This window comes from Rhinopithecus bieti, unplaced genomic scaffold (assembly GCF_001698545.2).
Source record: "Rhinopithecus bieti isolate Rb0 unplaced genomic scaffold, ASM169854v2 scaffold_14741, whole genome shotgun sequence".
In the NCBI taxonomy this organism is placed as follows: Eukaryota; Metazoa; Chordata; class Mammalia; order Primates; family Cercopithecidae; genus Rhinopithecus; species Rhinopithecus bieti.
Window position 1 is genome coordinate 438,004 of NW_016807965.1, and position 27,460 is coordinate 465,463.

The following is a 27,460-nucleotide window of genomic DNA, read 5'->3' on the forward strand; positions in this document are numbered from 1 at the left end:
ATTACCACTCCCCCCAGTGGGATAAAATTTCTAAATCGTCAACACAATAGAAAATAAACACAAAGTCTACACATTTCCTTGTAGGCTTTCCGCCAGCCTCTTAGAGAGACCAAGCTCACTCAAGAGTCAAGTTCAAGGTTTCTGCCTGCCTCTCCTTCTTGTCTGTTTTGACTATACATATATATATACACACACATATGTACACATATATATGCGTATATATATGTGTACATATGTGTGTGTATATATGTGTGTGTGTGTGTGTCTGTATATATATATATGCTACAACTATGTTATTGGTGTACAAGAGGTTGGAGAACTCAGGGCCATTTCCTGTAAGGGACTGGGTTATCCATAACACTTGCTTGGTTATCTTTTATGATTAATAGGGAGACTTTCCATAGCATGAAATCTGGCTCTGCCATTTATAGGCTGTGAGACCTTGGGCAAGTTACTTAACCTCTGTGAAACACAACTCAGGAGTCTTGGAAAACGATGATTGTATGAGACAATATATATAAATAGATATAGAGCACAGCACTGGAACATGTCATGTTCTTAAAATGGTAGCTATTCAAATTGTTATTATTATTAAATCACTGTGCCTGCCTTTGAACAGCTCACAGTCTAATGGGAAAACCAGACATGGGTATGATTCATGCAGATAGAACAATATGGGTTGTGGTTACAAGTATGGGTTGTGGTTATTTTCATGTTTAAGATTGCCTTTGTATAGTCTGTTTCCTCTGGTGGTTTCTGTCCAGATAGTGACACTATTTGCAGAAATTCTAGGGAAAAATCACAGTCTCTCATCAGGCTAGAAGTATTCTTGATTCTAGAACATTATCAAGATCTTCACCTAATACAAAAAGGCAGAAAAGACCTATGGATGCTAACATCTTCAGGCATCTTGAATCTCAACGTTGGCTGCACTGGGAGAGCTTTTAAAATTCCAGTGCCCATTCAACAAAGATGACAAGACGATTTAATGAAAAGACAATCTTTTCAACAAATGGTTCTGGAACAAGTATCCATATGCAAAACCTCACAAGACACACAAAAATGAACTAAAAGTGGATTATAGATATCAAAATAATAGCTAAAACTATAACACTTCTGGAAGAAAGCATAGGAGAAAGCCTTCATGACCTTGGTTGACCAAGTGGTTGACTTCACAATTTAAAATGTTTGTATTTTTAAAAAAATAAGAAAATGAAAAGTTCAGTCACAGACTGGAGAAAATATTTGCTAGTCATATATCTAATAAAGTACTTGTTAATATATAAAATAACTCTTACATCTCAGTAATAAGAAGACAATTAAATTTTAAAAGGGGTAAAAGATTTGAATAGAAGTTTCACCAAAGAAGATATACAAATGGCTAATATGCACTTGAAAAAATATTCAGTGTAATGAGGAATTCAAAGAATATAAGGAATACAAATTAACACTACAATTACATGTAACTACACAGTCATTAGAATGGCCAAAATTAGAAATCCAAACAACACCAAGTGTGGTAACGGTATAGAGAAAATGGAACCATCAATCATTGCTGGTGGGAATGTAAAATGGGAAAAGTCAGTTTTTTAAAATAAGTCAGTCGAAAGCTTACTATACAACCCAGCAATTCTGCTCCTAGAAATATACGCAAGAGAAATTTAAACATATTTCCATACGAAGGCATGTTGTGCTAATGTTCATAGCAGCATTTTTCATAATTGCACCAAACGGGAAACAACCCAGATGCCCACCAACTGCTGAAAAGTCAAACAAAATGTAGTATGTTCATACTGTGAAATAGTGTTCAACCATAAAAAGGAGCATGCTACAGCATAGATACACCTCAACAATATTATGAGACATGAAAGGAACCAGATGCAAAAGACAACATATGTTATGATTTTATTTATGTGAGTGTCCACACAAGAGAAATTGACAGAGATAGAAACCAGATCAGTGGCAGTCTGGGTTCACAGGTAGGAGCAGGGATTGATTGCAAACTGGCAAAATTCTATCACCCAATTTTTTTGGGTGATAGAAATGTTCTAATACTAGATTGTGTGGATGTCTGCACTCCCATGTTCATTGCAGCACTATTCACAATAACCAAAATATGGATGCTGTGGATCTATGTCCATCAACAGATGAACAGGTAAAGAAAATGTGTATGTACACAACAGAATGCTATTCAGTTGCAACAGGAATGAAATCCTGTCATTTGCAGCAATATGGATGGAACTGGAGGTCATTATGTTAAGTGAAATAAGCCAGGCACAAAAGGACAAATACTGCGTGTTTGCACTTATGTGTGAGAGCTAAAAAAGTGGCCCTCGTGGAGATAGAAAGCTGGTGGTTACCAGAGGCAGAAAACGAAGGGGGGAAGGAAGATAAGAGTGAGGTCAGTTAATGGTTACAAAATGTAATTAGATAGAAGGAATAAGATATAGTGTTTGATAATACAGTAATTATTATAGTTAACAATAATGTATTATATATAGTTCAAAATAGCTAGTAGAGAAGAATTAAAATGTTCCCAACATAAAGAAGAGATAAATGTTTGAGGCGATGTGTATCCCAATTACACTAATTTGATCATTACACATGGTATGCATGTATCAAAATATCAAATGTGCCCCCAAAATATGTGCAACTATTATGTATCAATAAAAAAACACTAGATTGTGGTGATGCCTGCACAATTCTTTAAAATATACATTTTAAATAATATAATTTACCATTATAATGGGTGAATTTTATACTGTGTAAAGTAGACCTCAATAAAGCTGTTTAAGAAATCCTGTTGTCCAGGCTTCCCTCCAGACCCATAACATTGGAATCTTTGGGGCTGGGACCCGGGCATCAGCATCTTGTAAAGCTTCTCCAGCTATTTTAATGGGCAGCCCATGAGAACCAAGGTAGAGGAAAACCTGTGGATTTGAACTGCATCTCCACAACTCACCAGCTATGTTACTTAGAAGTATTATTTAATCTCTCTGAACATTATTTTCCATGTCTATAAGAAAAAATAATACCTACCTCATCAGCTTGTTTTGAGGCTAAAAAAAGATGAATGTAGAAGAATGCTGAATAACGTCAAGCTGAACAATTGTCTAGAAACTAGAATAGAGATAACAGTCATGTAATGTGCGTTCAAGACCTGAAAGTCAGCCACAGTTTTGTCAAGAGACCCTGAGCACAAGACATTCCTATACCAGACAGCCCTATCAGTCTAAATTCCAGAGTATGTAAGATTACTTTGATCTGTGTCAATTTGGGACAATTTAATAATCTCCCAAAGAGCACTTCAATGAGACCAGGCTTCCAACAATAACAGACTGAACTATCCAACAGCTTCCTTTGGATTAAAAATACCCTGATGTCAGCCAGGCATGGTGACAGTACTTTGGGAGGCCGAGGCAGGCAGATCACTTGAGGCCAGGAGTTTGAGACCAGCCTGGCCAATGTGGCAAATCCCTGTCTCTAGTAAAAATACAGAAATTAGCCAGGCATGGTGGTGGGTGCCTGTAATCCCAGCTACTCAGGAGGCTGAGGTGAAAGAATCACTTGAACCCAGAAGGTCAAGGTTGCAGTGAGCCAAGATCCTCCCATTGCACTCCAGCCTGGGTGACACAGCAAGATCCCACCTCAAAATAAATAAAAAAATAAAATACAAATATTTTTATATTATCAGTAATTTGTGGTTGTTTTGCAGTTGGAGTTAGGGTCAGACAGTAGAGGTTTTTTTTCCTTTTTTTTGAGATGGAGTCTTGCTGGTCACCCGGGCTGGAGAGCAGTGGCAGGATCTCGGCTCACTGTAAGCTCCATCTTCTGGGTTCACACCATTCTCCTGCCTCAGCCTCGCAAGTAGCTGGGACTACAGGCACTCGCCACCATGCCTGGCTAATTTTTTGTATTTTTAGTAGAGACGGGGTTTCACCAGTTTAGCCAGGATGGTCTCGATCTCCTGACCTCATGATCCACCCACCTTGGCCTCCCAAAGTGCTGGGATTACAGGCGTAAGCCACTGCGCCCGGCCGAGGTTTTAAAACCTCTAAACCCCGCCTCTTTCAGCTACTATAAAGATATAAAAAATGTCTTGTACCAATTAGAGTGTGTTCAGCTGAAAGTAGCAGAGTACCTGATTTTTAATGTCTTAAGTTGCAATTATTTTAAATTTTAACAGATGATCTGGAAGTAGGCATTCCAAGTTTGCTTTGGAAATTCCATGGTATTATAAAATATCCAGACTCTTTAGAATCTTGAGCTTTGTCAAGGGCAGCATCTCTCCTCATGATCAGAAAACAGCTGCCAGATCTTCAAGAAACTCAATTGTATATGACAACATCTCAAATAGAAAGCTGGAGGCAGCTACAAAGAAAGGCTTTTTCTTCACATGCCTCTTTGTTATTAGGAAGGAATGAAAACTTTTCCCCAGAAGTCCCAAGAAGACTTTTCCCTTTATCACCTTAGATGAATTGGGTCAAATACTCACCCTGTTAGCAAGGAGGGAGGAGGAATGGTCGTCAGGAAAGCATCCAAAAGCATCTGCCACGTTGCTTATTTTCATACAGTGTTTTGCAGCTATGCATATGCAGCAGTGTTCTTTATTATAGGCAACAGAAAATGTCCCTGTCTAATTTAACCAGAAAATGACTTTATTCACAGATTTTGAGTACTTCAGAGCTGTCAGGATTTCTGAAGAGTGAAACTTGAGGTTAAGCTGCCAGAAACAATGCTCAAAACCATGCTTGAGAACTGTTCTAATGAAGAAGCCCCTGCTTCTGTCAGTTACCACACACTCCATGGACAGTTTGCACCATTGCTGTTCTCCTGATGAGAACTTGATCTTGCTTTCACCATTACCACCAAGGCTGCCAAAGAGAGAGGGTGAGTGTGCTCCTTGACCCTTGGTTGTTGCATAGCTAGCTTCCAAATCTAAGTGTGCTGTGAGCACATCTGATTGGTGGAGCCTTGGTCATGTGAGTTTTCCCAGCTGCAAGGGAGTCTGGCAAAGGGAGTAGCTGGTATTTTTGGTACTTCTGAAGACTCATAAGGAGAAGAAATCTCAACTTAGGTAGATGTTTAGATACTGAAAAACTAGAGTGAATGACACATTCACTACAATGTTAATTATCTCATTTAATTCTCACAACCTTTTGCAAGTTATCCTCATTTTATGGAAAAGGAAACTGAGGCTCAGAGATACTTTACCATGTCCAAAAATCTAAGCTCTACAGACAAGTAAGCAAAACTAGATGTCCAGGGATGTATATTGTACATTATTATAGGAAATTAATTGAAGACATACCAGATATTCATCATTAGGTATTTGTTAAATAAATTATGCTATATTTATACAACGGAACACTGCATAACCTTTTACAAACCTTGAGCTAGATTTATATGTTCTGATAGGAAAATATGTTTAGAATATATTGAGTGAGAAAAACACAAGTTCCAAAATGGTATAGATAGTACAACTTCAAAACAGTTTCAAGAAACTCCAATTTTATATAGATACAGATATATTATATATATTGTATATACAGGTAGTCTTAGGATTAGTAAGATTTAACTTAGGATTTTTCAATTTTATGATGGTTCCCATACAACCATTTTGACTTTCACTTTCGGTACAGTACTCAATAAATTGCATGAGCTATTCAACACTTTAATATACAGTAGGCTTTGTTTTAGATGATTTTGCCCAACTGTGGGATAATGCAAATGTTCTGAGCACATTTAAGGTAGACTAGGCTAAGCTGTAATGTTTGATAGTTTAGGTGTATTGAATGTATTTTCAACTTATGATGGGCTTATCTGGCTGTAACTCCATTGTAAGTTGAGAACATTTGTATATTTTACACACACACACACACACACACACACACACACACACACACAGCCATGTATACCAAACTGTTAACAATAGTTGTCTCATGTGGATGTTAATAAGAATTCTCACTTTTTTCTGTTATATATACTTGCAATTTTTGAATTTTCTACAGTAAGTATGTAGTGTTTTGTAAGTAGCAAAACACTCAATAAATCCAATTTTAATTGAACCAAATTAATCATCCATAAAAATAAGGTTCCTGTTGTTTAGAGAATGGAAATGGGGAGGCAGGCCTGTCCATGTAACTTGAGGGCATTTTGCCTCTAGGACTTAGATATTGAAATAAAAATTAATGAGTCACTCAAAAATATGGGATCAATGGGAGAGAAAAAAGGCAGGGAGCTTGACTCCCCTTCAGAGGCAGGGCTAGCAGCAACTGGGGCAACAAGGGTCACTTTCTGTTGAAGTTGAGGGAGGATAAAATAATAAGAGAGTTCCAGAGAGTAGGAGAGTCAAGAACAAATGCTTCATCCCAGATTAGGAAAGGATCCAGTAGCCTGAGATATGGATGAGTGGAGAAAGTAAGACCAGTTAAATGGGTCAAAGAGATTAAACCCTGGTTGGAAATTGAGCAAGAAAAGCCTAGGAGGCTGAAACAGGCCAGGCCTGAGGCAGTGCCAGGCTTTGTTCTCAGGCCTAACTGCTAGGATAGGAAGCTGTAAGTTACACTGTGGAATGCTTTGATGGTTCTTTTTTTGTTTTTTTTTTTAATAGTAAATTTTCTGACACAGCTTATTGATGAAAATGTTTTAGCTATAGGAATCCTATATTCCAATACCACAGAGGGTACAATTAAATATACAAATGCTGAAAGAGAGTCAGTATAGCTTAGTGGAGAAGAGCATGGACTTCGACTTGGTGACTCAGGTGGTATAGACAGAGAAATGACTGTGGATGCCACCAGAGAAGAGTCACTAATCCAATAGTTTGGGTTCTGGCCAGTCACTGTAGGAGAAGTGACTTTAGTATTGATGGGGACATCCCAACCCAGGCTTTACTCTGATTTGTGGATGACCTGGGCTTCAGTTGTGGGACTTGTGGTGGTGGGAATCCACATGCTCTAACTTTGAAATTCGCAGCCTTTTGCTATAAAATAACAAAGAAAGAATGGCTACAATGAGCCAGACTCTAGTTGGTGCTGAAAGTCCTGTTGATGTGCCTGAATAGAGAAACTAAAAGTCACCAACACGGCTCATTAGTGAACCTCTGACTCATACTGAACATGGGAGGACAATTAAGGAAGAAGACCCTAGTAGAAGGATCCCCACCAAATTGTCGTCTTTCCCTTTTATGTGACGAGGTTTGATGTTGGCAGTTCATTCTTTGCACTCCCTGCTACATATTTGATGCCTGTCAATGCAGGTATCACAAACAACTGGAGAGGCATTGGAATTACACATGCAGAGGTCTAGAAAGATCATTTGAACCAATTGAGGAGGAGTGTTTCTTCTGGAACAATCTTTCAACATCCATGTGTATATCTGACTAAATCTTTTTGGTTGGTTCCCATGCTGAAGACATTACTTTGGTGCACAGCTTGCAGAACAACCTAGCACATGCCACATGTGTTTTGTTTTGTTTTGTTTTGTTTCTTTGCCATTTTGTTTTGCTTTGCTTTTCAATATCAAAGCAACTCTAAGTCACTAGACATAGCTTCTCCAAAGACTTCAGATCAATGATTTCCAGATGTGCTATTTGTAGTCATTCATAGAGCCAAGATATAAATGTCATCAATCCCCAGAGGCATTGTAGTATAACACTCTAGAATGCAAGTTTAGGAGCCAGATTACGTGGGAGTGAATCTTGTCTCCACCACTGGGGCAAGCTATTTAACTTCTTTGTGCCTCAGTTTTGTCATCTGTAGAATGGTAATAATTATAGTACCTATCTCACACTGGTGTTGTGGGAATAAATTAATTTTTGTTTTTTATAAAAGGGTATGTAGAATAGTGCCTGGTATATAAGTGATAAATGATAAGTGTTGTTACTATTCTAGAATCCTGTCAGCCACTCCTGTAGGACTTCAGATGGTGGAAGTGGATGAAGTTATCATGACCCTTGAGCATCCCGGTAGGATACACAGCTTTGTAGTTTTAAAAATGTGATGTACTCAGTGCATGAATAGCTAAATGAGTTCAAGAGACTACTCCATACAGACCAAGCTCAGAAATTGACAGAAGAGTTAATTGTGCCTATGCCAAATTTTTAATTTATAGTAAGATTAGAACAGGCAAAGGGGCACCAGATATTCGTGTTAGCATCTCAGTGTATCCTTCCCTAGTATGCAAACCTACATCGGATGTCAAGTTTCCATTTGAAAATTATTTGGTGAGCATAGTAGTAGAGCTGGTATCCTCATGTTACCTGGTTACCACATATGAGAGGTAACCAGGAAAAATAAACTTGTTGGGTGCAGATGTTTGAGATTATTTGTCATGGTGGGCAGTGGGGATATGAAGTCAAAATATCTATTTAGAATGTGCAATCTTCAATGAAGCCTGACCTCCAATCATAAAATGTGTCAGATGACCCTGGAAAGGGACAAAGAACTTGATGTCTGCTAAGGCATGCCAAAGCCTACACAGATGAGAGGACTGCCATCAATCTGGGCTCCACATGGAAGAAGCAATGGGGTTTAAAGTTCTCCTTTCCTTGAAGCTTCCTCAGAAGTCCTCTCTTTTGGTTTTGTTTTGCTTTTCCTTCCCTCCTGCCCTGGTTCATTGTCTGATGCTATAGCAGAATACCATAGAGTGGGACACTTATAAAGAAAAGAGATTTACTTGGCTCACATTTCTTTTTTTCTTTTTTCTTTTTTGAGACGGACTCTCGCTGTGTTGCCCAGGCTGGAGTGCAGTGGCGCGATCTTGGCTCAAGGCAAACTCCGCCTCCCGGGTTCACGCCATTCTCCTGCCTTAGCCTCCAGAGTAGCTGGGACTACAGGCGCCCAGCTCACCACGCCCGGCTAGTAGAGACGGGATTTCACCGTGTTAGCCAGGATGGTGTTGATCTCCTGACCTCATAATCCACCTGCCTCGGCCTCCCAAAGTGCTGGGATTACAGGTGGGAGCCACCATGCCTGGCTGGCTCACATTTCTATAGGCTTGGAAATCCAGGACCGAGGGGCCTCACCTGGTGTGAGACGTACTGCTGCATCCTAACATAGAGGATGCCTTATGTGGTGAGGAGGGTGAGAGCAGGTGAGTGCATATGAGACAGAGAAAAAGGGGGTCTAACTCCTGAGATAACGAGCCCATTCCCTTGATAACAACCTTAATCCATTATGAGGACAGAGCCTTCATGACCTAATAACCTCTTAAAGACCCCACCTCTTAATACCATCACAATGGCATTAAATTTCAACATGACTGTTGGAAGGGACACTTAAATCATAGCACCTCTCATCCTTCCCTCTATATTTCCTCTTCCTTCCCTCCGCTCCTGTCTCCTTCCCTTTCTTTTTCTTCTATTCTGATCCCTTTTTTTAAATTTTCCTTTCTCTTCCCTTTCTAGTTTCCCTTCTCCATTTCTACTTTCCCTTTGCTCCCCTCCCATCCTCAAGACTCATTCCCATTTCCTAATACTGTTCCTTTAGGGGCCTCCCCCTCTCCTCCCCACTCAGCGCTCCCCTCGACCCCAAGCCATCACCCTTTGGGGGCGGCGCTCCAGCCTTTTGCTACTCGCGCTTCCATCCTCCCTCCCTTCCATCCCTCCCCCTCCTCTCCCCTTCTTTCCCCTCCTCTTTTCCCTCCTCTCCCTTAACTTCCCCTCTTCTTCCCTTCCCCTCCCGTCCTTTCCATTTTCCTTCTTTCCTATTTGGTGCAATAGGTGGACTGAATGTCTCCTCTAATCTGGGTAAGTGTCTCTCCTTATCCCTTTCTCAGAAGAACAGATGAAACTAAAGTGGACTCCAAGAGGAAAATCATGGAGCTCACTGTTTATGCCTGCTTCTGGTCTAAATATTTAGCTAGAAGGACAGAAGGAGTCCTTGGGCTCCCATGTGTTTTATTTTCTAAGGGAAAAAAATTATAGAGGATTCATTCACCTGTCAGGCTTTCTGATGTTATATATTTCCCCTGGGAGCTAGGTAAAAATGATGATGAAATAAAAATTGTTTGGAGATTCAATGGTTTAGTGTTTTAGCACACTTTCCTCTTCTATCCTTAATAGCTCTGTGAAGACAAACATCTCTGGAGCTACAATTTCTCCAAAAACGACACTTTTCTGTGGGAAGTTACATATGATAGTGTACTAGTCTGTTCTCATGCTGCTACTAAAGACATACCTGAGACTGGGTAATTTATAAAGGAAAGAGGTTTAATTGGCTCACAGTTCAGCATGGCTGGGGAGGCCTCGGGAAACTTATACTCATGGTGGAAGGGGAAGAAAGCATGTCCTTTTCACATAGTGGCAGGATGGAGAAGAATGAGAGCCAAGTGAAGGGGGAAGCCCCTTGTGAAATGATCAGATCTCATGAGCACTTACTATCACAAGGATAGCATGGGGAAACTGTCCAGATGACTCATTTGCCATCCACCAGGTCCCTCCCACCACACGTGGAGATTATGGGAACTACAATTCAAGATGAGATTTTGGTGGAGACACAGCCAAACCATACCATTCTGCCCCTGGCCCTTCTCAAATCTCATGTCCTCACATTTCAAAACCAATCATGCCTTCCCAACAGTTCCCCCAAAGTCTTAATTCATTTCAGCATTAACTCAAAAGTCCAGTCCAAAGTCTCATCTGAGACAAGGCAAGTCCCTTCCACATATGATCCTGTAAAGTCAGAAGCAAGTTAGTTACTTCCTAGATACAATGGCAGTGCAGGCATTGGGTAAATACACCCATTCCAAATGGGAGAATTTGACCAAAACAAAGGGGCTACAGGCCCCATGCAAGTCCAGAATCCAAAAGGAAAGTCATTAAACCTTAAAGTTCTAAGATAATCTCCTTTGACTTCATGTCTCACATCCAGGTCACACTAATGCAAGAGGTGGGCTCCCACGAACTTGGACAGCTTCACCCCTGTGGCTTTGCAAGGTATAGCTCTCCTCCTGGCTGCTTTCATGGGCTGGCATTGAGTGTCTGTGACTTTTCCAGGTGTGCAGTGCAAGCTCTCTGTGGATCTACCATTTTGGGGACTGGAGGATGGTGACCCTCTTCTCACAGCTCCACTAGGCAGTGCCCCAGTGGGGACTCTGCATACGGGCTCTGACCCCACATTTTCTTACTGCAGTGCCCTAACAGAGGTTCTCCAGGAGGGATCCACCTCTGCAGCAGACTTCTGCCTTGACATCCAGGCATTTCCATACGTTCTCTGAAATATAGGTGGAGGTTCCCGAACCTCAATTCTTGTCTTCTGTGCATTCGTAGGACCAACACTGCATGAAAGCTGCCAAAGCTGGGTGCTTGCATGCTCTGAAGCAACGTCCTGAAATATACCTTGGCCCCTTCTAGCCATGGCTGGGACAAAGTTCCGGCCAAGGACCCAGTGCAGGACCATTTTTCCCTCCTAGGCCTCTGGGCCTGTGATGGGAGACTCTGTGAAGGTTTCTGACATGCCCTGGAGACATTTTGCCTGTTGTCTTTGTGAATAACGTTTGGCTCCTCATTACTTATGCAAATTTCTGCAGCCAGCTTGAAAGTTTGAATTCCTCCCCAGAAAATGGGTTTTTCTTTTATATCGCATCTTCAGGCTACAAATTTTCCAAATTTTTATGCTCTGCTTCCTCTTGAACCCTTTGCTGCTTAGAAATTTCTTCCTGCGGATACCATATATCATCTCTTTCAAGGTCAAAGATCCATAGATTTCTAGGGTGGGGGCAAAAGGCCACCAGTCTTTTTGCTAAAGCACAGCAAAAGTCCCCTTTGCTCCATGATATGGTTTGGCTGTGTCCCCACCCAAATCTTATCTTGAATTCCCATGTGTTGTGGGAGAGACTCAGTGGGAAGTAATTGAATCATAGGGGCAGGTCTTTCTCATGCTGTTCTCCTGATAGTGAATAATTCTCATGAGATCTCATGGTTATATAAGGAAAAGTTTCCCTGCCCAAGGTCTCTCTTTACCTGTTGCCATCCATGTAAGACATGACTTGCTCCTCCTTACTTCCTACCATGATTGTGAAGCCTCCCCAGTCACATGGAACTGTAAATCCATTAAACCTCTTTCCTATATAAATCATTCAGTCTCGGGTATGTCTTCATCAGCAGTGTGAGCACAGACTAATACAGTAAATTGGAACAAGAAGTGGGGCACTGCTGAGAAGATACCTGAAAATGTGGAAGCAACTTTGGAACTGGGTAACAGGCAGAAGTTGGAATAGTTTGGTGGGCTCAGAAGAAGACAGGAAAATGTGGGAAAGTTTGGAACTCCCTAGAAACTTGTTGAATGGGTTTGGCCAAAATGCTGATAATGATATAGACAATTAAACCCAGGCTGAGGTGGTCTCAGTTGGAGATGAGGAACTTGTTGGGAACTGAAGCAAGGGTAACTCTTGCTATGTTTTAGCAAAGAGACTGGTGGCATTTTACCCCTGTCCTAGAGATTTATGGAACTTCAAACTTGAGAGAGACGATTTAGAGTATCTGGCAGAAGAAATTTTAAGCAGCAAAACATTCAAGAGGTGACTTGGGTGCTGTTAAAAGCATTCAATTTTGAAAGGGTAACAGAGCATAAAAGTTCAGAAAATTTGCAGCTTGACAATGTGATAGAAAAGAAAATCCTATTTTCTGAGGAGAAATTCAAGCCAGCTGCAGAAATTTGCATAAGTAATGAGGAGCTGAATGCTAATCAACAAGACAATGGGGAAAATGTCTCCAGGGAATGTCAGAGGTCTTCACTGCAGGCCCTCCTATCACAGGCACAGAGGCCTAGGAGGAAAATATGGTTACATAGGCTGGGCCCAGGGTCCCCATGCTGTGTTCAGCCTGGGGACTTGGTGACCTGTGACCCAGCTGCTCCAACCATGGCTGAAAGGGGCCAACATAGAGCTTGGGCTGTGGCTTCAGAGGGTGCAAGCCCCAGGCCTTGGCAGCTTCCATGTGGTATTGAGCCTGCAGGTACACAGAAGTCAAGGATTGGGGTTTGGGAACCTCTGCCTAGATTTCAAAGGATGTATGGAAATGCCTGGATGCCCAGGCAGAAGTTTGCTTTAGGGGCAGAATCCTCATGGACAACCTCTGCTAGAGCATTGCAGAAGGGAAATCTGGGGTGGGATCCCTGACACAGAGTCCCTACTGGGGCACTGCCTAGTGGAGCTGTGAGAAGAGGGCCACCATCCTCCAGACTCCAGAATGGTAGATCCACTGACATCTTACACCATGTGCCTGGAAAAGCCACAGACACTCAACGCCAGCCCATGATAGCAACCAGGAAGGAGGCTGTACCCTATAAAGCCATAGGGGTGGAGTTGCATAAGACCATGGGAACCTACCTCTTACATCAGCATTACCTGGACGTGAGACATGGAATCAAAGGATATCATTTTGGAGCTTTATGATTTGACTGCCCCACTAGATATTGGACTTCCATGGGGCCTCTAGCCCCTTTATTTTGGCCATTTTCTCCCATTTGGAATTGCTGTATTTACCCAATGCCTGTACCCCATTGTATCTGGGAAGTAACTAACTTGTTTTTGATGTTACAGACTCATAGGCAGAAGGGACTTGCCTTATCTCAGATGAGACTTTGCACTGTGGACTTCTGAATTAATGCTGAAATGAGTTAAGATTTTGGGGGACTGTTGGGAAGGCATGATTGGTTTTGAAAAGTGAGGACATGAGATTTGGGAGGGGCCATGGGCAGAATGACATCGTTTGGCTGTGTCCCCACCCAAACCTCATCTTGAATTCCCACATGTGGTAGGAGAGACCCAGTGGGACATAACTGAATCATGGGAACAGGTCTTTCCCGTGCTGCTCTCGTGATCATGAATAAGTCTCATGAGATCTGATGGTTATAGAAGGAGGAGTTTTCCTGCACAAGCTCTCTCTTTGCCTGCTGTCATCCATGTAAGATACGACTTGCTCTTCCTTGCCTTCCACCATCATTGCAAGGCCTCCCCAGCCATGTGGAACTGTAAGTCTGTTAAAACTCCTCTTCAATAAATTACCCAGTCTTGGGTATATCTTTGTTAGCATTATGAAAACGAATTAATACACTCCAGTTCCAAGAAGTTCCTCATGTCTATTTGAGACCACCTCAGCCTGGACTTTATTGTTCATATCCCTATCAGCATTTTGGTCAAAGCCATTGAACAAGTCTCTAGGAAGTTCCAAACTTTCTCTCACATCTTCTTGTCTTCTGAGCTGTCCAAGCCTCTAGGAAGTTCCAAACTGTCTCACATTTTTCTGTGTTCTTCTGAGCCCTCCAAACTCTTCTAACTTCTTCCTGTTACCCAGTTCCAAAGTTTCTTCCACATTTTCAGGTATTTTTACAGCAGCACCCCACTACCTGGTACCAATTTACTTTATTAGTCTATTCTCACACTGTTAATAAAGACATACCCAAGACTGGGTAATTAATAAAGGAAAGAGGTTTAATTGACTCACAGTTCAGCATGACTGGGGAGGCCTCAGGAAACTTACAATCATGGCAGAAGGAGAAGCACACACATCCTTCTTCACATGTTGGCAGGAAGAAGGTGATTGAGAGCTGAGTGAAGGGGGAAACCATCTATAAAACCATCAGATCTTGTGAGAACTCATTCACTATCATGAGAATAGCATGGGGGCAGCCACCTCCATGATTCAATTACCTCTCACCAGGTCCCTCCCACCACACGTGAGGATTATGGGAACTACAATTCAAGATGACATTTGGGTGGGCACATAGCCAAATAATATCAGATAGTTATGTACACCTTTAATTTCTAGATCATTTCTCTACTAACCATCCTTCTTCAACAGGAATAAGGCCACCATGCTACTTCAATTCTTTTTTATTTTTCCATAATCCCAATGTCTCTCCCTCTCTGTCTGTTAATATCTACAGCGGATATTTATTGTTTGTGGGCAAAGAATGATCTAAACACCTATCCTATTTCAGAGAAATCCCAGCAAAACCCCACAACCCCCAGTAAAAAGACCCCAGCAAGTAGTAGCACTCTTCCTGGGCCCTTAGCAGGAAAAGAATTATGCAGAGCTGCAGACAAGACAGGGCTAAGCTGCGATGTCTTTTCTGACTGTTCCTGTGACAGGGCATGCCTGCAGTGCCAATTGCCTAGTTTCTCTGGAATACTGCCTATTTTTTTTTTATCCTCATTCCCACTCTTCCCAATAATTTTGTGAGCTAAACTAATAGCTTCCCATAAATTCCTTTTTTAATTAATTAATTTGTATGGAAGTTAATTAGAATTGGTTTCTGTGTTTGCAGCCAAGAACTTGAATGATATTCTCATTTTCTCTGCGATTTAAAAGAAATCTGCTCTCTTTCTCTCTGCCTGTCTTTCAGAGTTATTTACACAAACACACAACCTCAAGAAGGAATAAGTGAGAAAATCATCACAAAGGGTAGGAAGTGTAGGATAAAACCAGAGCTGGGTTTAATATGTAAAATTCATACCTATTTAATAAATAAAATACATTTCCATGGCTTTTGTTACAGGTGTGTAACTAATCTGTATTGAAGCTTTCTAGTAGCCAAAGCAATGATCAGTACACAATTTGTTACACAATTCTGTACCTACAAGAATTAAAATAAACCAGTAGTTCCAGGAAGGCATAGCTGATGCTGCACCAAATGACTATTTCTTCCATGGGTCCTTCTAAAGAGGGCACAATATGAGAAAGTAAACAACATCCTGAAAAATATCTACACAGCAAATACAATATGGTTTCATAAATCCACAGATGAGTAAGACTAAAGCTAAGTGCAACTCTTTTATCAAGGCAGGATGCAGATCACTTGTATGAAGACTTAATCAATAGCTGCCAGTTACTGAGCACCATGGTTGTCTGGCTTAATTTAGGAATAAATTGGAAAGAGTAAACCTTCAAGCAGCTCTCATTTAATAAGGTGTGTGTTTCTCAACAAGTCTTTTGAAGGGTACTGAGGTGCATTACATTTTGGATTATACTCTCTGACAAGTACCTGGTGTGCAGCTATTAGGTTTTTTTTTTTTTTTCTTAATTGCAAATTCATATGCTTTAACAGCTGACTGAGCTAGGGTTAGGACTGACATTTTTGTAAGATGTTAAGAACCTGAGGAGGCAATCTGCTTGAAGAGAAAACCAACCCAGCAATTATCAGATATGAATCAAGAGCGCACCTATGAACTGAAACAAATACTTTTTCTTAAAAGATAAAATTCAGGTTACTACCATGTTCATAATGGCATTATCACAATAGACAAAATGGAGAAGCAATCCAAGTGTCTATTGAAAGATAAATGGATAAAAACACTGTGGTGGTATACACACATGGAGAATGAAATATTATTCAGCCTTAAAAAGGAAGGAAATTTTGACACATGCCTCATCACAGATAAACCTTGAAGACATTAAGTGAAATTAGCCAGTCTTCCCACCTGTCCCCTATCCCCCCCCCCCAAAAAAAAAACAAATATTGTGTGATTCCTCTTATATGAGGTTCCTAGAGTAGTCAAATTCACAGAGACAGAAAGTAGAATGGGGGTGACCATGGGCTGGCAGGAGTGGGGAGTGGAGAATTCATGTTTAATGGATACAGAGTTTCAGCCGGGGAAGATAAAATGCTTCTGGAGGTGGATGGTGGTGACGGTTGCACAACAATGTGAGTGGACTTAATGCCACTGGCTGTGCACTTAAAAATGACTAAAATGGTACATTTTATGCTATGTATGTTTTATCACAATTTACAAAATGAGAAAAGTACATTAGGAACATTCCAAAAAAGGATGATTGGCTCCAAAATTTGATGCCATTAATGCTTACCCAAATAATTTTAATTTGAAAACCTTTAAAAGTAGGCATTGCCAAATACCCACCTTGGCCATAAAAAACCCCCAATAAATCTCCCAGGTTTAGAACGTTTAATTTTCAGCAATGCAGTTTCCTGGTGAACCCTCCAAGATAAACTGACTCTAAAGCACACATTTGGGTAAATGAATGTATTAGCCAGTTGCCTCATGTTGTTCAGAAATGCCAGTTGAGGCCATTGTCTTATTAATCCCTACAATAATCCAGGATGATTCGGGCCCATTTTGCAGATGAGCAAACCAAGACTCAGAAAGATCAAATAGCTTTCTTAAGTTTGCATAGCTAGTGAGCAGAGGATTTTGGATTTGAACCAACCTTCCCCAATACATGTTCCCATAGGCTGTAAGAGGGCCTCTCTCCTTTATCTTCTATTGCACCTCATGAATCCTCAAGCAATGAAAACATCACTCTGGTTTCCTTTTGCTGGGTTTTACAGTCTGTGTGGAACTAGTACAAAACAACTAGAAAGGCTTTATTTTTAACTAAAGCCCGCCTGCCCTACCTCTGCCAAAACCTTCACAACTTGCACAGAGGGTGAGTTTAGGGACAGGAAATGTGTGTATCTCCTTTATCACTTCATTTCATTGCATGTCCTCACTGGTAAATATTACTGAAAATCTGCCATCAGACTGGCCTGAGAACTGGGGGCTTAAAACAATTAACAGAGAAAATATTTAGTAAACTTGGGTAAGAACATCACCTTTGATTTTCCAGTATCTATCCCCAAGCTTGTGAGCACACAGCCCAAGGCCGGCTCAGTTCAGAAAAGCCCTAAGCAGTCCACCTCCCACAATTCTTAGGGGAAGTGTAACGGGATCAGCCAGTTATACATCCTATCCCTGCTCCTCTCTAGTCATCGCTAATTGCTCCTAATTATATACTTCAAGAATTCCTTTCTGTCTGGGATGTGTGTTCAGAAAACACATTGTGTTTTGTCTTCTCATGGGCTCATTAGCATTTGCTGAAGGAAGCAGCAGAGCTTGGAGCCCTCTGATCTCCTAGAAAGGCCCAGCCCTCATTTGTTTGCCTCACTGAATTTCCTCTACTCTGTTTGCTTTCTCTGTTTGGACACCTTAACTTCATCAGGAGCTAGGGGCAGCCATCCTGGGGTTGGATAAAAAGTCTTTTCTCTTTGTTCAGGTACCTTGTACTTTGGCAGCCTGAAAGAGTGCTTGCTGAGTGTGCTAAAAGCTCAATTTATGTTGCTTTTTCCTTTTTGCATTGCTTCAGTGTAAGCTGTATTTTATGAAGTTTCAGTGGCATTTTCCAAAGTAGAAAGTAAGCGCTCTCCCTGTATTCTTTATATATGTAATCCGAGCACCTCTGAATTTTTAACACAATGTCTTCTGCCCCATTGGTGCATGCAATATTTATTAACCAACTGCAACTTTCTATTTCACCAACTTTTTGATTGATTTCCTCTTCATGGTCACTAGAGATATAAATAACTATGTGATTCAAGTTTTTTGTGTGTCCATATCTTTTTTCCTAGACATGTCTTTTTGTTTTTGCCCTGCTGCTCTTCCTACAACAATACCGTACAGCTCAGTGCTGTTAAGAGTTGCTGGGCTGGATCACATTTGAGAGGAGGGTACTGCCCCCAGGAATGTTTCAGAGACCTTTGGAAAAACAATATGGTGTGTTGGCAAGAATAATAATGAGCAGAAAGTCAGGAACCCAATGTGCATGCATGATTCCCCCATCAGTATCCTTGGAGAGGTTACTTCCCTTCTCTGCCTCTCAGTTGTGCCAGCTCTAAAATGAAAATATTTTACCAGATCACATCCTGTAATTCTTTCCTCATTTTGTCTCATCAACTGTTTGTTGGTTTGGAGCTACAGAGATGGGATGAATTTTGTTGATATACAAATTGAAGAAAACTGGATTTGATCTTCATTTGGCCTTGCTCTTCTCCCACCACCCCCAACAAATGGTTGCCTGGAACCACCTCCTTCAACTCAGCCAACATTTTTATTGACCACGAATGAAAAGTCCTTTGAGCTCCACCTGGATTTGTGACTTCCCCTCTCCACCCTCCACCTCCTAGACTCTCCTGGCTCTGGATCACTGCCCTTTCTCTTGTAAGACATATCCTCTGCTTTTCTTCCTGTGGAAATTAGTCTTACTCCTTCTGCAGTGTTAATTTTACCCTATTCAATAGCAAAAATCTTACCGATGTTTCTCTGAAAGATCTTTACAATTCAGAGAGTAGGATATAAAGATGAAACTTAAAGTAAATTCTTATGAGCATCTGATATCAGTCACATGACTCCAGAAATAGACTCTCTTTTTAGAGAAAAGTGGACCTGCCATAATTGCACCACTTGCCTTGGCTTGGAGGTTGCCATTTTGGACAGCAATGTGAGTTTCCTTTCTTCTTTTTTTCTGCCTATGTGAATAAGGAAATGCCAGAGACCTTCCCACCCCCTCAGTCAACCTAGTACTCCCTGTTCAGGTGCTTCTGCCAACTAATTAACACCTCCTTTGCAAGCTGTAAATTGGACGGCAGATGCGCATAAATGCAGAGCCCAGTGGGGAGTCTCATGCTTTCTATATACATATATTTCACAAAAGGCAGGAAGTGAAATCAAGTAGGCTGATGGGAAATGCATTTTGCCAAAATGGCCACCCCCATATTCTTACATATATTTATGTTATTTTAACACAAAATAAATTTCTCATGTCTTTGGAGGAGAGGCCCATTTTTTGTTGTTTTCAGACATAATCCAATGGGCTCTCAAAACTCTGGGAAAATGAACATCTTTGGGTAGCACTAGGATAGTACTAGAGATGCAGGCACATTTGCATGTTTACCCCGGGTCTATTAAACATTATCCTTCCAACCCTCCAAGGACCAGGGTCTTGATTATTAAATCCCTGCCTCTAGTCTCAATCTGCTCCAACTAGCCTTAATTTTATTGCCAGTGTTCTGTCTATAAACAAAATAGCATCAAGCTGCTTACACTTTAAATTTATTTTATGCTTCTCCAGATCGCATAGCATATATTCAAAATAATTTAGTGGGGGTCCATAGCCCCTGAGGCTCCACTTCCTACCTACCTTTCTCTCCTCCCACCCACGCACATCGTTCATACCAGCAAGACTGAATAACTTGCCATTCCCTGCACAGGTGATCTTTCACAGCTCTACATTCCAGATCTGATCCTGCCCCATTCTCACTTTAGAGGCTACAATTCTTACTTTCTACAAAGAACTTGAAAATATTTTTTTCTTTAACCTGCAATTCAATTAATTTAATTCAATTTAACAAAGCCTACCGAGTACCTTTTCTGTGCCAAACACTACTATGCTCAGGAGATATGATGATAAATAAGTCATAAAGTCTCTCTCTGAGGAGTTCACAACATAGTGGAGTAGGGGAGACATCAGTAAATAACTACAATTAATTTCAGCAGGTTCTCCCCGAGGACATGCTTGAAGGCCTGTGGCAGCAAAAAATAACTTATTCTTTAGGAACGGTGGCTGGGATTGGGGAAGGCAAAGGTGCCAGGGAAAGGTTTCAGAGGGGAGATGGACACTGGAATGAGTCTACTCATCTATTTGCTTTGGTTTCATGCTTCCTGGTGTCTGGTAGGCATCTCTGCCTAAAACAGAAGGAAAACAACACAGAGCTGGATAAACCAAGTCACATAGGATGGACCCCGAACGCAGAGCATATTAAGTATCATGAATATTTAAAGATATGAAAAAATAATCTCCATATTATGTCAAAAATTGGCCAACTTTACTTTAGTGCTTGTCTTCCTCTCTGAGGGGGCAATGTGGGGGGTTTTTTTGTACATACACACAGCAATGGCTATAGTAAATTGTTCAACATGGCCTGTTGTGTGTGTAAGCAAAAGTGTAGAGATTTGAAACCCATTGATGAAATAATTTTAGCCAAAATTTCAGAAAATTTTGGACTTCTAAGTAGTATGTGAATGATGGAATAGGTAGGGGACAGCGAGTCTAAATGGGGTACATTTAAGTCTACTTTCTTCTTACTCAGAAGCAAGTGATGACCTTAACCGCAGTATCCAAGGGAATCGCCTCTCTGTGGTGTGGTCAGTATCTCTGTAGTGTAGGCGGGTTGGTTACTACTGTGATGTCCACTTATTGACTCAGGTGCTGGTCTTTTTCTCTACATTTCATCCCCAAAGTATGGTTCCAGATCAGCAGTGTCAGCATGGCCTGGGAGCTTGTTAGAAATGCAGAACCTCAGGTCCCACCCCAGACCTACCGAATTGGAATGTGTGTTTTATTAGGATCCTTCTCTAATTCAATGCACATTAAAGTTTGATAATCACTGTGTTAACCACATTCAAACTTCACAACGTCCCTATGGGATTCTCAAGTCTTAACCTCAGGTTTCAAGTACACAAGAAATGCCTGATAAAATCTCTTGCAGTGTACATATTCATGTGTGTAAAGCATGATAGTTAAAAGAGGTGCCCCAGATTGTATTCACTGGCATTCCCTCCCCGTCACATATGTGTAATGCACACACTTCGAGAAGTAAATCAATAAAGAACATTTTCCCCATTAAAACTTCTTCCCTTCTTTTCTGATTCTTCCCCAACACGCACACAAGCACACGTGTGTGAGCGCATGCACACACACGCACAACTTATTGCCAACTTTTAAATGACAATTGTTAAGTCAGCAGCAGGGAAAGGGACATCTGTCAAAGGGGTCTAGGATTTGTCTTGGAGAAATAAAGAAAAATTAAATTACTGTACATGAGTTATACTGAGTAAAAAAGCCTAGTTAGCCCTCACTCTTTTATTGTTACTTCTTTTTTCTTTTAAATGTTACCTGACCAACAGGATGAAATTGCCAGGCTACTGCTTACTACACTAATCAAAGCAGTAGCCGCCAAATACTTCTTCCTTAAGTCCAGTGATACTTGGATTCTAAACTCTATTTAGATAGAAAAGGTAATACAGTATATATAGAATGTAAAGAGCCTAACCCATTAGCAGCAAATGTTATTCCTTCTCTGTCTCAAAATCTCTCTCCCTGTCTTTAATTCTTAAAGCACTTTATTTTTCATTCATTCATTCATTCATTCATTTTGAAGGGGAGAACTAAATACTGGGGAACTACTGGGAGAAGGAAGACTATAATCTGTGCTTAGGAAAGTGAAAAGTGCCTGTTCTATAGATACTTAGTAAGTGTTTGTTAAATTTTGAATGAAATAATTAAACAGCAATACCCTGGAAGGTTGCCTAAGCAGTACTGACTCTACCCCAATCAATGACAGTCCTCAGATCAGAATGTCCTTCAAGGAATGTTGACTTCACTAAGGGATTTTCGTTGACCACCAAAAGAACACAGACCTGCACAGGGTAGAGTTAGATTACTGCAGTACAACTTGGACAAAGCCAAAACTAACAGAGCTATTGGAGGAAACTAGAAGCTTCCATAAAGATCTTCAGATAAAGACTGAGATCTTTAAAACTTTATTTAAAAAAAAATTCAAAGACAACAGTCAATACCTGAATCAAGAAGTAGACACCACAGTACAAACCAAATGGCATGATGACAAAGATATTGACCACACCGACAGCAAGTCTGTTTCCTTACCTCCTGGTGACAGTCATCAGTTGCTTCTTAGTAGGGGGAAAGACTTAACTGTATCTCCCTTTCTTTTGGTTGCCACCTGTGCATACCAATATACGACAAATTGCATAAAATTATTATCATAGGTCGTAGGCTCACTCTTTCTTAAAACGTCTGCTTTCTCATTTGTCATAAAGTCCCGAGTCAAAAAACCCTGTCGGGTATTGTGTAGAGAAATTCAGCCTGTGTGGACCCTGTGTGAGTTACACTTCTGAGACCCACAGTGTGTCAAGGAGGCATCCAGTCTTTCACCACCTGTAAGTATCTGTCCTGAAGAAACCTATTTTTGTTTGGCCATGCTACCTGTTAACTAAATATAGACAGTCTTTGAATTGAACTTTTCCCAGATGCAAAATTCCATTTTCGATTAAAATGAGCTAAGGAAAAGTACATTGAAAAGAACAGAAAGAATTCTGTCATAGGCAAATTTGAGAATAACTCATTGACAATTGTAGGGATAAAAGATACAGAAAATGGAAAGTAAACCACAAAGGCTAAAACACATATACATATTTTATAATGATATAACAGGACCTTGCCCATTATTCAACTTACAGAAAATAAAATCTTACTCATATTTTTGCAGCCTCTTCTGTGTCCCTTGAAGCCTCTATATTCTTCCCATTCTCCCCAAGGTACCCACAAGCCTTTCATGAGTATTATCCCTTTGCTTTCCCTATTCCTTTACCACATTTGTATCCTCAAGTGGGATTGTATTAAAAAGACAGTCCCCAACTTACAATAGTTCAACTTTGGAATTTTCAACTTCATGCTGGTGCTTTCTGCTGTGTATATTAATTGTGAGTACCCATACAATCATTCTGTTTTTCACTTTCAGCACAGCGTTTAATATGTTACATGAATATTTAACACTTTATCATAAAATAGGCCTAGTGTTAGATGACTTTGCTCAACTATAGGCTAATGTAAGTGTTCTGAGAGTGTTTAAGGCAGGCTAGGCTAAGCTAAGATGTTTGGTAGGTTAGGTGTACTAAATGAATTTTTGATTTATATTTTCAGCTTACAATGGATTTGTCAGAGCGTAATCCTATCATAAGCTAAGGAGCATTTCTATATTCATTGTGATTGACTTGGTTTTTCAATAAAGTGTATTCCTGAGGCCAATTTCTATTGTGTGCAATCATAACTCATCCCTTGATGCTACATAATATTCCTTTATATGAATATTTTCCAATGAATGTACAAGTTGAACACTTCTAATATGAAATCCAAAGTTTGAAATGCACCAAATTCCAAAACATTTTGAGCACAGTACAATGATACAAGTGGAAAATTCCACACATGACCTCATGTGATCGGCCACAGCCTTTATCCAGGTGCACAAAACACAATTTATTCCACATTCCTAAGGGAATAAAGACTCTCCCTTCCTATTTCAGCTGCAAAATATCTTTTCTGCACATGCCCACATTCCCCTATGTGAGCACACTCACAAAGGCTAATAAAATGGCACATACACATATGCAGGTGGGACATGCCAATGCTAGGTTCCACATGATGCCCTACATGGGGCCAAGAACTATGTGCATTACTCACTTTTCATTGTTGTTGTTATTGTTTTTGCTTATTTTCTGCTTTCTGTTGTAAAGATGTTGTGGAAAATGTCAAAAATATCTGCAGATATCCCTGTGGGTAGCAGTGATAAGAAAAAGAGGAGGTGTTTATATTTATCTACAGCACAGAAAGTCAAGTTGCTGGAGAAAATATGCAGCAGTGTAAGCCTGAAACATCTTACAGAAGAGTATGGTTTTGGAATGACCACTAGATACGATCTGAAGAAACAGAAGAATAAACTGTTGAAGTTCTATGCTGAAAGTGACATATGAAGGTCAGTGAAAAATAGATAAATACTGCATAAAGCGGAAACTGAAGATCTTGGTCATATATTAAAATAATGGATCAGTGTCACAATGAACATATGCCATTTAATAGTATGTTGATTATGAAATAAGCATAGATCTATCGCAATGAACTGAAAATTGAAGGGAACTGTGACTATTCAACAGGCTGGTTGCAGAAATTTTTTTTTTTTTTTTTTTTTTTTGAGACGGAGTCTCGCTCTGTCGCCCAGGCTGGAGTGCAGTGGTTGGATCTCAGCTCACTGCAAGCTCCGCCTCCCGGGTTTAAGCCATTCTCCTGCCTCAGCCTCCCAGGTAGCTGGGGCTACCGGCGCCCGCCACCTCGCCCGGCTAGTTTTTTTTGTATTTTTTAGTAGAGACGGGGTTTCACCGTGTTAGCCAGGAGGGTCTCGATCTCCTGACCTCGTGATCCGCCCGTCTCGGCCTCCCAAAGTGCTGGGATTACAGGCTTGAGCCACCGCACCCGGCCTGGTTGCAGAAATTTAAGAAAAGACATAACATTAAATCTGTAAAGACTTGTGGTGATGAAGCAACTGCTGATCACAAAGCGGACAAATTCACTGATGGGTTTGCCAAGATTGTCGTTGATGAAAATGATGCCAGAACAAGTACATAATGTGAATGAAACATCGCTCTGTTGTTGTAACTGCCCCAGAAAGGCATAGACTATATCTGATGAGACAGCCCCTACATGAATTAATGATACCAAAGATAGAATGATTGTGCTGGGGTGTGCTAATGCAACAGGCACACCTAAGTGTAAACTTGCTGTGACAGGCAAAAGCTTGCATCCTCACTGTTTTCAAAGAGTGAATTTCATACCAATTCATTATTGTATTATGCTAACAAAAAGGCATATACCTCCAAGAACATCTTTTCTGTTTGGTTTCACAAACATTTTGTACCATTGGCTCATGTTCACTGCAGGGAAGCCAGACTAGATGACAACTGCAAGCTTTTGTTATTACTGGACAACCATTCTGTTCATCCTTCAGCTGAAATTCTCATCAAAAATAATGTTAATGCCATGTACTTTCATTCAAATATGATTTCATTAATTCAGCCATGTGTCCAGGTTCTCTTAGATCAATGAAGTAAATATAAAAACACTTTCCTCAACAGTATGCTAACAGCAGTGAACAGAGAAACATGGGTGTGAAAGTTTTTCAATAGGAGTTTGACATGAAGGATGCTTTATATGCTGTTGTCAGGGCCTGGAACACAGTGATTAAAGACACAGTTGGACATGCCTGGCACAAGTTCTGGCCTGGAACCATATTCAGTGATGATGATCAAGATGGTAACTTTGAAGGATTTCATATGTCAAGTGAGAAAAAAAATGATATATGACTTCCTTGCATATGCAAAAAAAAAAAAAATACCTTCAGAGTTCATCAGTAAACTGGGAGAAGGAAATATTGGGGAAGTGTTTAGTATCAACAATGAAGTTCCAGTTGTTCATTGACAAATGGTGAAAGAGCTGAAATGGTTCTGAATCAAGGAGATTGTGATAATAGTGATGATAAAGACTACATTGTCAGCAGAAAAAGTGTCTGTAGGTGACATGGTGAAAATGTGTGATGGGGCTTTTGAAGGACTAAGGCAGAATGCACTCATAACAAAACAAGAAATCATGTCAGTTTATACAAGCTAAGAAAAAACTTCTAAGATAAGGCCTTGTTAATGAGGCAGGTGACTTTGGAGGAAATTGTTTAAAAAGCCATTTGCTGGAATGCCTTGTCATCCCTAGGTATTTATTTCCTGGTCGCTCAACTGCTTCTGATGTTTTTTTCTCACCTAAAAAAAAAAAAAATACAATGTACAATAACCTTTTATTCAAAACACAGCATCATAGGTGGAGACTAAAAGCCTGTCATTGTTGTTAGCGTTGTTTAGCAGTTCATACAGGTATTCTGGTGATATTTCTAGGCTGCTTAGTTACCCTGAACACATTATTTTTTCACTGTATTAATGGCATGTTATACTTTTGCTGTCAAATACTTATGTGTGAAGAAGTATGAAAAATGATCACTTATTGGTAGCATATAAATTGAGAGTCAGCCATGATGGAGATGTGAGATATTGACACTATGATTTCTGATGGTCAAATATACACAAACTTTGTAATATGCACAAAATTATTTAAGATATTATATAAAATTACCTTCAAGTTATGTGTATAAGGAGTATGTGAAACATAAATGAATTTTGCGTTTAAATTTGGATCTAATTTCCAAGCTATCTTGTTATGTATATGCAAATATTCTAAAATCTGAAAAGAATCTGAAATCTAAAACACATCTGGTTCCAAGCATTTCAGATAAAGAATACTCAACCTGTATCAGTTTTGATGGTGATGATCAGATGGTTTGTTTCTGAGTTTTTTATTATTACAAAAATATTGCTCTGAGTATTCTTTATCTCTTGGCCATATGTGAAAGAGTTTCTCTAGGACATAAAATGAGTAGAATTGCTGGGTAATGTTGTGTGTGCATATTTAATTTTACTAGGCACTGCCAATTGTACCTATTTACACTGCTACCAGCAAAGTATAAGTGTTCTGGTTGCTTCATATTTTCACCAACATGATATTACAGTTGATCCTCTGTATCCATGGGTTCTGCATTTATGGATTCAACCAACCATGGATTCAGAAAAAATAGCAATATAGTAATAAAAATAATACAAAGTAAAAACAATATGATACAGCAACAAGTTACATAGCATTTACATTGTCTTAGATATTTTAAGTAATCTAGAGATGATTTAAAGTATACAGGAGAGGATGGGTGCACTGACTCACATCTGTAATCCCAGCACTTTGGGAGGCCGAGGTGGGTGGATCACCTGAGGTCAGGATTTCAAGAGCAGCCTGGCCAACATGGTGAAACCCCATCTCCATTGTGGTATTATGCGCCTGTGGTCCCAGGTACTCAGGAGGCTGAGGCAGGAGAATTACTTGAACCTGGGAGGTAAAGGTTGCAGTGAGCTGAGGTAGTGCCACTGCACTCCAGCCTGGGTGACAGAGCAAGACTCCATCTCAAAAACTAAACTAAACTAAACTAAAATACAAACATATACAAGAGGATGTGCATAGGTTATA

At 40.3% G+C, this 27,460-nt stretch overlaps 1 long non-coding RNA gene across 3 annotated transcripts in view; it reads left to right on the plus strand.

The window, feature by feature from the left end:
• Positions 1 to 9,665: 9,665 nt before the first annotated feature.
• LOC108537110 (uncharacterized) overlaps positions 9,666 to 27,460 on the plus strand; it is a 33,568-nt gene continuing 15,773 nt past the window's right edge. For all 3 annotated transcript variants that reach the window (XR_001887714.1, XR_001887713.1, XR_001887715.1), the window contains exons 1-3: positions 9,666 to 9,751; positions 22,615 to 22,734; positions 24,176 to 24,326. This is a non-coding gene — a long non-coding RNA (uncharacterized LOC108537110). The remainder of the gene's footprint in view (positions 9,752 to 22,614; positions 22,735 to 24,175; positions 24,327 to 27,460) is intronic.